Source organism: Terrapene carolina, unplaced genomic scaffold (genome assembly GCF_002925995.2).
Source record: "Terrapene carolina triunguis isolate 2854851 unplaced genomic scaffold, T_m_triunguis-2.0 Scaffold629, whole genome shotgun sequence".
In the NCBI taxonomy this organism is placed as follows: Eukaryota; Metazoa; Chordata; order Testudines; family Emydidae; genus Terrapene; species Terrapene triunguis.
The window spans coordinates 16,696,362-16,708,866 of NW_020664980.1; the positions used below are offsets into that span (position 1 = coordinate 16,696,362).

Consider the following 12,505-nt stretch of genomic DNA (forward strand, 5'->3'; position numbering starts at 1 on the left):
TGTTCGTAACTCTGAAGTTTTACTGTATCAATCCATTTCAACACATTTTTCAACATAATGGATCAGATTTTTTCATTGTCTGAGACTTTATTCACTGTTCTCAGTTCCCTGTTTATAGGCTTGGTTTGTGGTTATATTCTCCCAGTGTTGCACCAGTGTAAAACTGGAGTAATGCACTGGTGAGTCATGGTCTGTTTTTTTAGAGTAACTCCAAACTGTCTAAAAGTGTAGCTTGTTGAATAAAATTTTTGGAAGTTGGGAAAGTAATATTTTTTTTGCTCCTATGTAACAAAAAATGGCTCCATAGACCGAAACCCTGTTTTGAAAACAGAATCAGAATCCAGGCTCCCAGTTAATGGAGCAAAACGTTACACTACATGTGATTTGAAGTGGTCGAGACATTAAAAATAATAATCTGAGTTTATAGTGGAAAAACCTGCTCAGAGAATGTGGTTCTGCGATAATAGCAAGCTGACAATGGTATGTCCCATATATCATAAAGTCCAGTACATTTTTATTTCCTATAGCATTTTTTATACCAACTTACTCTCATATGTTTCTCAGAGATAAAGCTTAAAGTTACAGAGTAAAAAAAAATAAATAACTGGAGAGAGAAATTAAGAAGCATAAATAAGATTTGTTTTGAGGTGACATTTGAAAACCAGGGGAGATGAATGTTTTTCATTTATTTATGTATTTATTTTATCAAAAGCCGGGAAGGGTTCACCTATAACACAGGGACAAAAGCCGCCGGGCAGCTAGAAATTGGCCATGTGGCAAAGCAGCATTTTCCTACGAACAGTCTGAGGGGGCCCTGGTTTCAGTGGGAGGATGGAAAGTTAGGCCACTTGCAACCAGTTTTGAAAATCTCACCTGAAATGTGCAAAAGGGAATGTCCGTGAACTAGAGGGAAAAATCAAAAGAGAAAAAAAAACGGGGGTGGGGGGAGAAGGGAAGGGAAGTGTAGCGGTGGCAGAAATAGAAATCATTGTACAGGCTTAGCTAATGAAACACAAATGCCTGAGGACAAGTACGAGTATAATGCAGAAAGGACAGGATACTAATGCAAAGCTGTGGGAGAGAAGCCACCTATGGTTATGTGAAGGTTATTTGTTAAGGCTCGGGTTCTATAATAGGATCCACCTGTATGGAGTCTATTGTAGTACCGGGACCTAAGTGTATTTGAGTCTTCTTCCAGTGGTAAGGAAAGCTGTGACTCATGTAGCTATAGAATGGGAAACGTGTCCCCATGTTTATCTTTTAAGGCAGGTAAAAGCTTTCTGTAGCAGTGACAAAACATGTCCAATGAAGGTGGTCCAGCTCCTTTTGTGATGCCTGATCCTGCATCCATTTTAGTCAATGGCAAAGCTCTCATTCACTTTGTGATGCAGGATCCAGCCTTTGATGATGAACTTCTTTTCCAGGAATGAGCGATGACTGTCTTAGCAGCCAGAATGAATAGTCTTGTTATCGTCTTCGTGGATTACTGTGGTAGTAAAGACCAAGGGGAGAATAAGATCAGGTATTATGAAAAATTGTGTCCCTGGCCAAATAATTAAAACATGAGTGCTGAGGTCTTCTGCAAACCAGCCAATAGGGGCAGATCCGTCAGAAATGTAAAAGGGATGCCTTTTAAGAACAACTTTTACAACCTGGAGAGAGGGCAATATTTAGGTTAGTTAACAGAGGGATAAAGTTGTTTCTGTTTGGATCTCTTGGCTTGTAAGAGGAGTGAGCATACATCATCTAACATGGTTACAATCAGAGTCTGAAAAGTTTGGCTGAATATTCCTTCCCAATATTCAAAATACTTGTTTCTTTTTTTGATTATTTCTCAAAGATCTGTAGCTGTCAGATAAAACATATTTCATAGATCTTTCACTGAAAAGAATATTTTCTATTATTTTGGAGGTGGAATGGACAGTGAATCACGTTTCTTCTTTGCTTTGTGAATTTCCAAATATCTTCTTTGGTGGTACTGGAATGAAGAGTCAAGAATGCTCCATGGATTGTAGCTTGTTCTGAATAGATCTAAAGGTGCCAGTTAATAACACATGTAACGTACAAAATAAACCTTTTAATTTAACTTCACCAATAAGATTAAGGACAGTTACTTTCATGTTCACTTTCAGTTGGGATGAAGGGGGGCGTTTACGTGGGGGGAATACACATATGATTATCATTGTCTTAATACACAATATCTTACAAAGCATCTTCAAATATGAATCTGTTAGGCCTTGTTGAGAGAAATGGAATTTTTGTGTGTGGAAGATCTGGCCAGTTAAGTGCATGTTGTTTGATATCCAGGCCCTGGTTCAAGAAGGCACATAAACACGTGTGCTTAAGTCCCTAGGCAGTCAATGTGTAACATGCGAATATGCTTTCCCACAATTCCCCTCTTTATTACCTTTACTTTCAACTGAACTAACAGAACAAACAGTAATGGAACAAAATTCTCAAAGGCTCAAAGCGCTGAAGTGCTTTTCTTAATAGGGATGGATGTAAATCGTGTATTTAAAGTGCTTTCCTGCATTGCTGTCCCAGATAATAACAGGGCTGTAATAATATTGGCTAGTGTTAGAAGTTGGGGAAAGGCAAGCCTCCTTTTGTCTTTTGAATCTAGACATTGTAGCGCTGCTAATACAAGCTCTTTTCTTCTGGAGATGCACATTTTTATTTTACATTGCAAATATTTCCACTGATTTTTTTTTCTTGTTGCAGAAGTTATTTATTCTTTTGAAACAGTAACAAGCATGCCCACCAGATTGTCTGAGCAAGTTGTAGCTTTGGAAAGTATTTGCAGTGAAGTGATTAGAATAAATCAAATAACAAGCATGGTTAACCAGTGTTCTTATTTCATCTTACCCAGACACCCTTGGGCTGCACTAAAAGAAGAGAACAGCAGAATCAGAATAGCTCATTAGATTCATGTCTCTACATCTTCGCACCATTCTGTCATTACTTTGCAGCAACATTCCTTAACTTAATTCATTTGCAGAATAAGTCAGACTCTAACCTATCAGACCGCAGCACCCCACGAAACTTTCCAATTACTTGCTACCCATTGTAAGGAGACGTCAATTATCGGCACATCCCTTGGATTACAGTGCTGCTGTTCCACCCATTTTTCTGCTGCAGAGGAAGCGAAAACACCACACAACAGCCAAGTCTCGCTTTTGCTGGAGACTTTTATTTTATTTATGTTTTGCACCAAGCCATTATAAAGGACAAAGTCTGGCTGGGAAACAGTTGTCTGTGGTGTTCTAAGTGTTGTAGCTGGAGAGGTTCCAAAGTTGCAGTGCTACCAAGTTTTTAACATTAGCCTTCTGGAAGGAGGGATTCAGAAGTTTAATTTCCCCCCTTTCTTTACCAGCGCCACCTTTTTACTAAATTCAAGGGAAGTAGAGGGAGAAGATATTGTGAAATGTAAAATTTGGGCTCATTTAATATTTGATCCTGCAGGGTCCTGAGGACTCCTGTGAGGTGCTGAGTACCCTCCACTTCTGTTAAGGTCGTTGGGTGGTTTAAGGTACTTGATCAAGTGTCAAGAAATCCCAGAGCACTTTACAAAACAATGAGCTAGGTACTGGCTGCATGGGAAAAAGTAACAGCCATTATGCATTCAGCTGTATCTTACACGCAGCCTTCATCATTAGACCCTGTTTCAGTTAGAAGCAGTATTTGCTGATGTAATCTCGATCTACTTCCAGAAAGTGCTTTGCAATCTTCAGTTTCCACGTAGACAGGCAGAAATGACCCTACTAAATGTTTCATGATGAGAATGGAACCTCTACCTGTTCTGCACCCCTGTTGCCCCCTGCCCCACCAATACTGCTCTGCCATATCAGCCATAGGTGCTTGCCCAAGTCCAGCTATGGTTAAAGAGGAAAATTATGAGAATATACATATGCATAGTTGTGTGTGCCATCCCTCTCCCGTATAAGTGCTTCAAGTCCAGACAGGCAGTAAAGAGAAAGATCTGGAATATTTAGCTGGAGGACATACGGTTCCAGTTCTTTTCAAGTCTCCAGATCCCCCCTAAGTATTTAATCTTTTCCATGCCCTATATAATTTCTTCAACTGCAGTTGAGTAGATTGTAATTAATATTTTAAGAGATGAGACCAACTGGGACAGTATGACTTTGCATACTATAGAACGTTCCAGACAAGGTGCGGTGATTGGTAGCCAAGGGAAGGGGTGAAACCAAGATGGTTCTTGAGCTGTGTGGATGCTTGAGCTGTGTGGCTGTTTTAGTTGTTTTGTATAATAAACTCCTTCTCTTTAAGAAGGGCTATGAGTCCATGATTCATGCAACGGAGACATGTAATCCCTGAGCAGGAAGCATTCACTCTGGAGGAATGTGCACTGAACAAGTTACTCATAAAAATGCTTCTGGACTAAATCCCAGATCTGGATACTGCTAAACTTTGGGGAAATTCAGGCTTGACTCTAGTTAATCAGTGTGCAAGCTCCCGTAGTGAACTATTCTGCCTCTTCTGAGCTGAGAAGAACATGTATGTGCTAGTTTGTTTTTTGTGTTCATGGCCTGGTGACCGAACAAAGGCCATCAGATTCATTTCACTTAGGGCCCTTGCATAAAATGTAATCCAGGGTTTCAGACACTGAATACAAAAGTGTGGACTGGTGGGGCAGAAAGTGGTGAATAGCACAGTACATTTGGGTGATGCATGTTATTTTTTCATGTTGGACAAGGTGGAGTGAGATTTCTGCATGTCATGGTAGCTATCATGAGGGTACTACATCATACCTCATTAATTTAGGCATACTCAGTGACCACTAGAAGTTATAGCTCTTGCATTATTTCCCAGTAACCCATAACATAGAAGCATAACCCCAACTATATTGTTGGACAGAAACGTTTTCCTTGCCTGCATCCATGTATATCTGTGTGATAGAAATTCTTCAAATGCAACCCAGGTATGTTGTATTTGGATTGGTGCACTGGATCGGCTGCTTGCAGCAACACTTATAACAGTTTGCATTTAATTATACTCCATGTGGATGTTCCACCATCGCAGGCACTTGAAATGGGAGCTGGAGGGATGGCAGTTGTATGCAGTCATTACTTTTTAATTTGGCTGAAGTTATTTTTCCCATTGTGTGCCCACCTCCCAGGGCTGAAGTGCAGTAAAACCTGAGGAGAGAAAAGGTGAGAGATCCTCCCAACAGTGGGCTTGGGTGAATGCTTGGATGAAATCTGCAGCAGTGTTTTCCAGTTCCCTGCTGCTGTGCTCTTATTCCCGTAACGGTAGCGGTTAGGACGAAGGGAAGGTTTCTTCTCTTTGCCAAGAGCTGAAAGCACACTCCTGCCTGCACCGTAATTTATGATACACCCAGCAGTGCAGGAACTCAGACACTACAGAAACTCTGAGTGAATGCATAGCAGTGCATTAAGGCAGTGTGCCAAGTCCTCCTCACCCAGAAGCTTTGCTTAGGGTGAGCATTGGCAGGCTGCACTAGACAGAGACTTTCAAAAAACATATCATTCCCCGCCAGAGGCAGGGCTCTCAGACTCAGCTTGCAATGACAGTCTAGTCCTGTTGTCAAGTTTGGTCTTTTGCCTTTCAGCTCCATTGAAAGTAAAAAGAGGGGAAATAGTCTTTTTAACTTTCCTTTTTTTTTTGCATTGCAACTTTCAAGAGAAAGTTTCTGCATTTCTGGTCCCCAAAGATAAACATCCCCTAAAAGCAGAGGAACGAGGTCTCGCTACTACTCCCAGACCAAGCTCCTGCAGCGTCAGCCATTCCTACACCCCCACGTCACACCCACTTCAGTCTCACATTGCCAGACTGGTTCTACAAATGCTGTTTGAGAGAGAGGGCTTTCCACCTGCGTTGGCAAGGAATATAAGTTTTGAAGCTGTTCTACTTTCTGCCTCCCCACCTGAGCCCACGGGATGACGGAAGGGAAGCAGTCTGGCAAATAAAAATAATGCTTCCCTCTAAAGCCCTTCTTGACGCACAGACTGCTGTCGGACTCTGCCACCTAGCTCACGTTGCAGCTCGCACCATGAGCAGCCCTGTTGAAGAAGAAGAAGGGGTTACTCGGGGTGCAGAGCAGATTGCATGTCCATGGGCATGGGTTCCGCAGTGGCTCTGGTTACCAAGTGGACTTCCTCTCACTGCCCTCTCACTCCAAGCTGCGGTGCGGATGCTTTCTTCCCTTCACTCCTCTGCCCCCTCGCTTCACACCCCCCTGGGTTTGCTTTTCTATTACAGGTTGCCTGAGTCAGTTTTCTACATCGCTTTAGCCCAGTGGGGTGTGTGTGTTGGGGGAATCTGTGGGAGGATGTAATGGGCGCTGTGCTCGGGGGCTGCTGATTCGACATTGGTGAGGCCTCATCTGGAGTACTGTGTTCAGTTTTGGGCCCCACACTACAAGAAGGATGTGGAAAAATTGGAAAGAGTCCAGCGGAGGGCAACAAAAATCATTAGGGGTCTGGAGCACATGACTTATGAGGAGCGGCTGAGGGAACTGGGATTGTTTAGTCTCCAGAAGAGAAGAATGAGGGGGGATTTGATAGCTGCTTTCAACTACCTGAAGGGGGGTTCCAAAGAGGATGGAGCTCGGCTGTTCTCAGTGGTGGCAGATGACAGAACAAGGAGTAATGGTCTCAAGTTGCAGTGGGGGAGGTCTAGGTTGGATATTAGGAAACACTATTTCACTAGGAGGGTGGTGAAGCACTGGAATGGGTTACCTAGGGAGGTGGTGGAATCTCCTTCCTTAGAGGTTTTTAAGGCCCGGCTTAACAAAGCCCTGGCTGGGAATATTTAGTTGGGAATTGGTCCTGCTTTGAGCAGGGGGTTGGACTAGATGACCTCCTGAGGTCCCTTCCAACCCTGATATTCTGTGATTCTATGATTCAGACTTGACCCCTTTGGAACTGTCTGCCCGTAGTATGTTTTTGTTGTTTTTGTCTTCTCCTCTTTTTCTTACTATACCTGGCATAAAACTAGCATCTGTCCATCTTTCTTGCAGCCATGTTCAGACTACGTTACAGATGTGACACAGGCTGTTTTATCTCAGAAGTAGGGTGCAACCGGGCGGCCTGCCCCCTTTTACGGGCCAGGGGGGCTGGGGAGCAGCTAGCCCCATTCTGGAGAAGAGCCCAGCAGTTGGGTGCTGGGAATCATCTGACCCAGCTGGACAGCATCGAGTGACTGGAGCTGAGGATTCCCAGCCAGGGGATATAACTGAAGGGCCCAGCTCCATGATGAGCCTAGAGGAGAAGGCTGTGGGGGGACAGAAGGCTGCAAGAGGGCAGACGAGCCCTGCAGACCAGTCATTGGATGGGGGGAAAGTTTGGACCATTAAGCTGCCAGAGGCCAGAGCACCCCACAGTCTCGATGGGGAACAGGATGGTTACTTGATGTTGTTGTTCCATGGTCCCTTTTATTTATTGTTTTGAAGAACAAAGAGGACCCTTAGGTGAGGGCGACAAACTGACCTGGGTGTGGCTGATTGCCTGTCCCACCCTGATGACTGGTCCACCAGCCTACACATGGCTTCAGGACGTATTTGTATCAGGCGTTTTCTGTCTCGGTTTTCCACTTTGAGCATTGCAGCCGTTGAGGCGAGGGCACCCAGAAATTCAAACCGGGGCAGAGGCCGCAAGGGCCATCAGAAAAAGCACCAGACTGGGATTTAGGAAACCTAGGTTCTGTCACCAGCTCTGCCACTCCCTTGCTTTGTGGTCTCCTATGCCTTATATGTCTTGTCTATTTAGATAGTAATTCGTTAGGGCAAGTCCTGTCTCTTACGGTGTGTATGTACAGCGTTGGTAGCACAGTGGAGCTCTGATTTCGGTTTGGGCCTTTAACTGCCGTTCTAATACAAATAACTAATAATAATAATGGGGATTAGAATTCCTGACTCTTTTTCCAAGTCCTTCCCCCCGCTTGAGGTGTGATTTCCAATAAATTGCTCAGGCTGAATTTCTCAAACCCCGCTGCCTGTGGTTAGGCACCAAAATCAAAGTGACCCGATGTTTCAGAAGCGTTGAAAACTCACAGCTGTGTGAGTGGGTGCTGCTGGGCGCTGAGCTTTTTCAACAATCAGATGACTTCCGGTGCCTAAGTCGGGAACCCGAGTTTGAACATTTTGGCCAACAGTAACTAATTCACAGAGATGCCATAAGGCCTAATTAATTAATATTTCCTTATGAGCTTTGAGATTTGTGAACGAACTGCACTGTACAAGTGCATCCAAGTGTTGTTTGCTTTTGTCCGTGTTTTTAACTTTAAATCCCCTTAATTTGAACGTTCTGCTCTCCCAATGAAAGACTGTAATGAATAAGAATGTTCTCTAAAGTTATGCAGGTGTGTTACTATACTTCTGTGAGCTTAGACTGAAATAAAGTGCATCCAGGCTGGCGTTCATTTCCTGGCTTAGGGACACATTTAAAACACCATAAAGCAAGAATAGTTCTGCGCCACAGTTCTTGAATTCAAAGATTTCCCTGAAAAGGTGCCAAACATGATGGATTGTTGCAGGCTCTTTGCCCTGGCTTGCCATATCATTGCTATCAGATGTTCTCTTACATTCTATTCTGAACCTGCCAAACGACTGACCCTAGAAATTAACGCCACACCTTCTTCTCTTTTCTCTTTCTGAATGACCTCTTTTCTGCTCCGGCTCCAAAGAACTGGAGGATACTGCAACATCCTCGGGGACATACAGAAAGCTGAGCTGGAGCCTGTGTGGGACTTAAAAAGGACTTCCAGTTGGTGGTAGCCTGAGGAACTTCCTTTCACTCCAATGTTGCTCCGAAACTAATTGTCGCCAGAATTCGAAACGATCAGGTTTGCTAAGGTATGTGATTTTTGCCTTTGTTTGCATTCCTATATGTTTTCTGAACATCTGTCTATGGCACTTGTAACTATGGTTCTGCATATTTACATGTAGGTAAATGCAGCCCACAGACTGCCTCAGTGAATGCCCTGTACTCCTTGATTTGGAGAATACTTTGCAAGGTTAAAGTGCTTTTAAAGTCACTGTCTGGATGAAGAACGTCTCAAGTGCCTTTATTGAATAACCTACTCATTTATGCCTGTGTACGGTGGTTTGTAAAGTAGCCTTGTTGATAGGCACCTGGATTTTGAAAACCACTAATATCTAATGATTAGAAGGTCAGAGACCAAAAAAAAAAAAAAATAAATAAATAAAAGCCAAACAAACGTAAAAAACAGAGAAAAGAGAGATCATTCTCCAAAAGCCATTCTCTTCTTTGTCACTTGTATTTCAACATTGTTGGCCTAGGATGAAATTTATTATATTGGTTTGTTACATGATAGTCCCTTGGATAGGAGGCTCATGTCTTTGTTGTGTGCAGATTCTGATGTCACAGAGCAGAAACTCACATGGCATAGAGCAAACAGCCCCAATTCGCAGGTGTAGGGAAACACTTAGAATAACACGATCTATGACAACCCATCTCCCTTGGTTTAATCCAAGTTATTTCCAGGAAGGAAATTGGGTTTATTTATTTATATTTTTGGATCATCAATTGGAAAGATATTTAAAAAGCTTTGGAAGTGTGAATGCAAAACCTTAGTTCCTAGGTCTGTATGGATTTGTATCAAACGATAAAGTGATAAAAAGTACATGTGTTTTATTCTCATTAATATCTGAATGAGAGATTTCCTCCACACTCTGCAATAGCAATACGGTGTTCAAGCTTAATGTAGGAGTGTTGAAAAATCCAAACAGAAGTTAGATTTTCATATATTTTTAAAGCTTCCAAGAAAATGTGGCGTTCTCTTACATTAATTCTTTTGGTGTGATCAGACTAATACTACTTGTTCTGTAAATAGTGAAATTTAATTCAGATACCTAACTGGAGTTCCATTTGTAACATTTGCATACATATTACATTCAGTTTTGGAATGGCTGCAGTACAGAAATATGACTACAAGACTAGCATGATTTCAAACCATCTGTGCCCACGCTATAGTCTGTATAGATCATAGTTTGCTTACTGGACTTGACCATTGGCCTGGCAATAGAAATACAGATCACAAGAGATCATAAGACAGTGACTGGTTCAGAGCTGCGGGAAGCTCCTCTTCTACCTTCAGTGCAGCGAGAAAGAGGAAGGATTGGAGAGGGAAATGAAAGCAAATCCCTTCACTCCCAGGGCCCAGGGTAGGGAGAAAAGAATGAGAGAGAAATTAATGGGCGGAATGGAATTGCCTCAGTCCTAGTGTGACATTGTTTGTGATGCTGTGATGTCGTTGCACCAATTCATGGTGAGGCTGAATTATAACTAAGTCCCAAGACCAATATGAACAGCCAATGCCAGGGCATGGCTACACATTGATTTTGTAGTTCTCTGCACTGCCATTCAGTGATACGTTGTTCTCTGGTTCCTCAAGCGTCTGTACTGATATAATCAAATGCAGTGCTCGACGTACTCTGCAGGAGTCTACACTGTTTACAAACAAACTCCCATGGAAATTCCTGCCATTAAATTGTAAGTATTGCAAGCTTTTTAATCTGTCTAAATAGTGCCTGGTCGTGATGACAGAAGTCGCTGCTAAACATGCGTCTGATGAAGTGGGTATTCACCCACGAAAGCTCATGCTCCAATACTTCTGTTAGTCTATAAGGTGCCACAGGACTCTTTGTCGCTTTTTGCTAAACTTGTGAGTACATTGTCTGGAGATGAAGGTTAAAGGTGGAATATTTTGCAATCAAGGGAACTCTTTGAGTCCTAAAGGGAAATATTTTACCCAGCTGTAGCCTGGAAATCAAATCAGTTTGTTTTATTGCACATTTCTCTTTTCTATTTGTAAGTGAAAGTGTGTAAATCTTTCATGTGTGTATTTTGCTGGCTGCCCTGCTCTGGGAAAGCTCAAGGTGCCAGAAGATGGGCAGTGATCTATCTCCAGCGCTTTGAGGACCAGTATCTGATTTTCATGCAGCTTCAACAAATCAGAATTATTAAGGAAAGAAAACAAACAGACAAATAACCCACAACCCTAGCAAAGTGTTATAACACACGGGCTGCTGCCTTTCTAGCTCTGATCCAGGATCTATGCACTAGCATTAATATATGGAGATATACCTATCCCATAGAACTGGAGGGGACCCTGAAGGGTCATTGAGTCCAGCCCCCTGCCTTCACTAGCAGGACCAAGTACTGATTTTGCCCCAGATCCCTAAGTGGCCCCCTCAAGGATTGAACTCACAACCCTGGGTTTAGGAGGCTAATGCTCAAACCACTGAGCTATCCTTTCCCCTAATGGCCTTGTGGTATGTTATGACAATTTACCAGCCCATGCACAAGAGCTATCCACTTGCCCATTATCATCATGTTAATGGTGCCTGTCCAAAAAACTTATTCACCCTGGCCATGTGCGCAAGTAGAATTTTGCAATGCCGACAAGAGGTTGCCAGGAGTGAATCATTTTGCATGCTATGACTTGAGTATGACGCTGGTGCAGAATTGGCGGAACTTCACAGGGTCTGCTGCATAGGAGTAAGACCTTTCCTAAACAAGGGTTTCCCCGCTGCAGATTTATTCTGCATTTGCCCTAGGAACTGCTTGTTCCCATTTCAGTATTGCCAACCTCAAGCATTCCAAAATCATGAGTCAGGTCCCAAAATAATAGGAGATTTTTCAAAAGGATCATCTGGGGGTGCTTTTTATTTGTCTTCAGGCTTCTGAGCGTTTGGACTGCACTTGGGTCACCTTTTCAAACTTTTCTCTGCAGTCATGAGAGCTGGAAATTTTATTTGATAACGAAAGCATAGATTTGCATGGAATCACATGAATCTGGGGTCTGGAGCTTTAAGGAAAACCCCACATATTGTGAGACTTGTGCTAAAATCATGAGAATTGGCAGTGCTGCTGTTTTACATCCAATCCATCCATCTTAGGCACTTATATGTCCCCCCCTTACCATAGTCTCGGAGTGCCTCACAATCTTTAACATAACCTAGCAACATCCCCAGGAGGTAGGGAAGTGCTGTTGTTTCCCTTTTAGAGATGGGAAACTGAGGCCCAGAAGCTTGTCTGAGGTCACACCGGACATTAGTGACAGAGAAGGGACTTGAGCCTGGGTCTCCTTAGTCCCAGGCTCCCACTCTAATCACTATACCATCTTTCCTTCCTGTACCCTTCCTTCTACCACTGTCTACATTCCCTGAGCAGCAGTGAAAGGCTCGCCAGATAAGGGATTACAATACCCCTGTGAGACTGCTGTAGAAGCAAAGGAATGAACAGGTGACAAGTCAGGCTGCAAGGCCCTCACCTTTGGTTCCTCCCATAACCCAAAGCAGCTGTTGGCTGCATTTGTGCATTTCTGGAAAAAAACTACTGCAGAATCAGGGAATTGTCTTTCTCATACCTCCGTTCCCCATGGAACTGAAGCTACAGCACTCAGGTTACAACTGTAGCCAGCCCCAAGTCCTGGGCATTGCTCCACTTGCTCTGTAGCTCTAGTGGAAATGACACCGTATGTCTAAATAACGCTTAGCTGA

The 12,505-nt window shown here is 43.1% G+C and overlaps 1 protein-coding gene across 1 annotated transcript in view; it reads left to right on the forward strand.

Moving 5' to 3' along the window:
* The window catches only part of SGCD (sarcoglycan delta), a 486,338-nt gene that overhangs the window by 177,573 nt on the left and 296,260 nt on the right, over positions 1-12,505 (forward strand). Inside the window, exon 2 of the mRNA XM_024214221.1 lies at positions 8,665-8,833. The gene's annotated coding sequence lies outside the window, so the exon portion shown is untranslated. The remainder of the gene's footprint in view (positions 1-8,664; positions 8,834-12,505) is intronic.